Source organism: Poecilia reticulata, linkage group LG9 (genome assembly GCF_000633615.1).
Source record: "Poecilia reticulata strain Guanapo linkage group LG9, Guppy_female_1.0+MT, whole genome shotgun sequence".
Taxonomy (NCBI): Eukaryota; Metazoa; Chordata; class Actinopteri; order Cyprinodontiformes; family Poeciliidae; genus Poecilia; species Poecilia reticulata.
In genome coordinates, this window is record NC_024339.1 from 10474189 (window position 1) to 10479238 (window position 5050).

At 35.9% G+C, this 5050-nt stretch overlaps 1 protein-coding gene across 2 annotated transcripts in view; it reads left to right on the forward strand.

The window, feature by feature from the left end:
* The window catches only part of LOC103469844 (zinc-binding protein A33-like), a 29527-nt gene that overhangs the window by 11309 nt on the left and 13168 nt on the right, over positions 1–5050 (forward strand). The window lies entirely within an intron of this gene.

The window sequence follows — 5050 nt, forward strand, 5'->3', positions numbered from 1 at the left end:
TGGTCTCAGGAGCTCTGATAGATGTGGCCAAACACCTGGGCAACCTGTCCTTCAGAGTCTGGGAGAAGATGAAGGACAAGGTGAAGTTCAGTCCCATCATTCTGGACCCAAACACTGCTAATGGATGGATCCGTCTGTCTGATGATCTGACCAGTGTGAGACATGGAGACACATGGCAGCAACTTCCTGACAATCCAGAGAGAAACACTAATCACTACAATGTTTTTGGTTCTGAGGGTTTCAGCTCAGGGAAACACAGCTGGGATGTGGAGGTGGGAGATCATCCTGACTGGAGTGTTGGTTTGGTTAAAGAGTCTGTGGACAGGAAGGGAGAGCTTCGAGTTTCACCAGAAAATGGAATCTGGTGTTTATGGCATCATGATAGAGAATACAATGACGTTGATGGTAAAACTCTCACACTGAAGAAGAGTCTCCAGAGGATCAGAGTCCAGCTGGACTATGACATGGGGGACGTGTCCTTCTACGACCCTCAAGACACGACTCTCATCTGCACTCACAGAGACACTTTCACTGAAAAACTCGTCCCGTATTTTACTGTTAGTCCTGCAGGTGATGCTAAAACATCTGATCTCAAAATCTGCCAAAATGATATTTCTTCTTAAAGTTTAAGGTTAAATGTTTCATTTTCTTGAATTACTTTAATCAATGTTTCTATTTGCGATGATCCCAACTTTCTTTTTAAATTCTTTATTAACTTCTTTGATCCTTTTCAAGGTTTTCACACTTTAGTAGAAAACATAAAACATTGTTAGATAATGTTGTTCAAGCTGGAATAAGTGTTTCATCATCAAATTAATTAATTTAAACAAGGATTCTTTGTTTCTGAATCTTTCCAGTTTTTTTAACTGTTCACATTTCCTCCCTGGACTCTTTTTTTGGGAGGGATCGTCTCGAAAAAATAAGAAAACAGTATTAGAACAAGCAAGAAAATTTATTACAGAAAACTATACAAAATAATGTGTTATAGAACAGAGAAGTAGTTTACAGTTTCAGTGTTGGACCACAGCTATGTGTCCTTAATTTTAAAGTGTTGTTAAAGTGTTGCCCCGAACAATAAGATTTAACTCCTTAGGGAGAAATCAACACATTTTAACATATATCAATAAAAAAAAAAAATCTGTTTAAAATAATAAAAACTTAAGAAAGTAAAAGCCTTAACATGTTGACAGAATTTCAAAACAAACATTTCAGAAATAAGACACTAAACTGGTTTATAATGTCAGTTTTGTTTTTAATTGTTGTTCTTAACTTTAGCAGGAAAACTGACAATAAATATTCAGATTCAGTTTCCTCTCTTTTCTCTCTGGTGCTGTTCACTTTGTGCCTTGTGGCTGAAATGTGTTAGAAAAATGATTTCACTCGACTTGATGTGATGATTTGTTTTAGATTCCTCAATGTGAAACGTATTTCATAATAAAAACTGCTCCTGGATACAATCTTTTTTGATTATTTTTAAAAGTTTATTTCTTAAACACATTCATTTGTTTATTTTTCTTTGGCTGTTGAAAAACTTTGTAGTTCACTGATCTTCAAATTACAGTCATAAATTTACAGTAGACTTTTTTTCTGAATCTGTCCTGAACTGATAAATTGATCCCAGGTAAATCCTGAGTTTCTCCAATGTAGGTAAATGTTGTAAGAATTAGATCAACCAGATTTTTTTAAATTGCTCAACGGTACATCTCATGAAAAATTAACTGGTAAGTAGATGGCCAGAAAATAATATGATGTTATATTTCTGACAACGGAAGGAGAAACATTTTCAGGGGGTCAACAGCCAGAGAGAAAGAAGAGGAGGAAGAGGAGTGAAGATGTAGAGGAGTGAGGAGGTAAAACAGAAGAAAAGTCAGAAGAGGTCAAAGACATAATGTCAGTTTTCATCACTCCAACATCATCAGGTAATGATTTGTAACCAGCAATATGCTGATGGAGTTCCTCTCACCATAATCCTTATTCCTTAACACACTGAGAATTTTTTCTCAGGATGAAGATGGAAAATTTATGATCACCAGCCTCATACATATATGATCCATCTGGCTGCCAAGGATACAGCATGTGAAGACATCACAGCAGAGGCTGGATAAGACACTGAAAGATGATTCAATGCATTGAAAGAAGATGAGGAAAACAGGAACATGAGGAGGTGGAAGAAGACAGCAATAAGGGCATGCCCAAGGCAAAGCAAACTAAGCAGCCGCTTAGGGCCCCGGGGCCGCTAGAGGGCCCCTGAAGTGGAACTGATTTTTAGTAATGATTTCTATGTGATTATATTACCAAAAATACATTTCATTATAAAGTTGTGATTTTTTTTTTTACAATAATATATATTTAATAATCAGTGATGTCAGAAACAAGTGTTAAGAAAATAAATTTAAAATATGCTAGTTGTAAAAACTTAACCATATGTTCAATATTAGATCAAATTAATAGTGTTCTAAATAAGAAAATTCGCTCCAAATTATATCCATTGTTTAATCAGCGTAATCTCTTATGTAGGATATTTCTATTGAAACATAATACACTAAGTTGAATTAAAACAACTTAGCTTGTAGTTCTCTATAATTTAATACACATCTAGTCTCTCTGTGGACTGAGCAGGCATTCACAGGGGGTCGTGGGTCTGTGTGTGAGTTTAACCTTTTGACCACTTTGATAAGATTTAACAGCTGGTGTTAAACAATCTGGTCCTGCCAACAGAGTGGAGTTTCTTCTCGGAACAGGGTCATAAAAAACATCTGTCTCCATTCAAAAGAAAATAACACTTCTTTGATCTTAAAAACAGGTTTTTACTGGAACATGGTCAACTAGATTTAAATGAACTTAGCTAAGGACAGCCCCCTAATTTGAATACAGCAGAGAAGGGAAACACGCCCTCTCTTTAAAAGTATAGGACCTGGAACTTTAACTTCAGATCGCTCCAGGGTTACCCGTGATGCTGTCTCCGGGGAACGGTGCGTCGGTGAAATGGTTCCCCGTAAGTTTGTCTTGGTGTGCGGATGTCTGTGGAGTGAGGTAAATATTGAATTGGATGCTGGTTTGTGATTTTATTATGAGTTTTGTCCGTTTCAATAGTTGTTTGTCTAATAAATATTGTTATGATTGTACTTGGAAAGCGTTTGTCTTTGTGGCTCAGCGGATACAAATGACGACATCAAGGAATCCGGGCAGAAGAGAGAATAAAAATGAGTCAAAAGATTTTAATTGTTCTTCTGATTTAAAATTAACACAAGTTACTGAGTAGGTCCTCCCTTATCAGCTGGATCAAATGATGGCTCATTAGAGACCTAAGGAGAACATTGACATGCTAAAAAGATTACTACCACCAGGGAGAGAACTAAAACATGCAGGGTGCCGGCCCTCGAGGACCAACTTTGGGCACCCCTGATGTAGAAATAAAAGCAGAGCTTTCCACATTCTGGATCTCCTCAGGTTCTGAACTGGGTCCACAGAACCACTAGAAGGTTCTGATTAGATTAGATCAAACTAGGAGGAGCTCAACTAATCATTGCTTGTTTAAATGACGAACAGTGAACCTGCCCCTTATTCAAAGACTGAAGTCTCAACATTTTCCACATTTTCACGGAAACAAATATTCAGAAAAGTGAGGTGAGAGCATCAAGTATCAGTTTTTATTGTTTCTCACATTAAATTGAAAGATTTGGTCCACTGACTTCATGTTCTGGTATTTTTATCATCAGAAACCTCCTGCATAAAGTTGTTCTGCTCAATAAGGTTAAAAACTAACTCTTATCCTAAATTGGAATTTATCCTGGTCGAAATAGATAAAGAAGTAAAATGAGATCAGGATGGATCAACATTTAAATAAAGCTGCAACTGAAAACATGTGAGAAAATAAAAAACTGGTTTGTTATATTAAGTTTATTAAAATTAATGGAAGAATAATTTCAGACATTTTTTCTCAGATTTTTTCTCGTAATTTTCTGTTTCACTGGTTCATCTCTTCATATTCATGTTACTAATACAAAATATTCTGTTACTGTTTTGTGATAAATACCCATTATTTACGAACATCACAGCTTCTTATTAATCTGAGGAAGGATAAACAAATAACTTCAATAATTGATGAGAATCATCTGAACAATGTTGAATAAGATACTTAAAAACCACTTGGATGTGGATCTTTAATTAGGCTTTTGATATTATGGTTCAATTTTAACTATGTTTTTATTAAACAGACTTAATTTTAAATTATTTATTTACAGGCAAAATACCTATTGTTTTTATCATAAATTTATTTCATATTTATTTTGGAATATTAAAGTGGATTACATTGTGGGAGAGTAAAATTAATGAAATGTTTAACTTTACAAGAAATCTAAATTAAAAAATAGTCTCTATTTTGTCGCAAGTTCAGAATAAGTAGCTTCATGTTTAGCTGTGAAAAATGTTCCTACAGCACCACCTGCTGGAAATGAACTCAAATGCAGATTTTCTTTTATTTAACACGTGACTTACAGACTAAAGAAACTGAAAGTAATTTCAGGCGTGATTGAACTCATCTGTGAGACGCTGGGTATTAGATCTCTGCTGAAGATTCTTTCAAAGAAACTGCTGAAACTTTTGGTGAGTCTTGCTGTTGAAATATTTCGACTTAAAATGGCAGAGAGAGCTCTTTTTGAAAGTTACCTGAGCTGCCATGTTTGTTCAGAGACTTTTAAAGATCCTGTGTCTCTGAGCTGCAACCACAGCTCCTGTTCAAGCTGCCTGCAGAAATTCTGGGAACAAACTGGAAACAAGAACTGTCCCATCTGTAAAAGAAGATCTTCTAAAGGTAATCCAGTAGTGAATTTTGCTCTTCAGAAAGTTGCTGATTCTTTTGCTATAAGACGTCTGAAGACATTTGGATCATCGGAGACAGAAAAGGGAGAAAAGCAGCTGACGGTCTGCAGTAAACACCAAGAAGTCCCTATACTGTTCTGTAAAGACGAGCAGAGAGCTGTGTGTCCTGTCTGTGAGTTTTCTCTCCACCAGAGTCACAAAGTGGTTCCTATAGAAGAAGCAGTCAGTG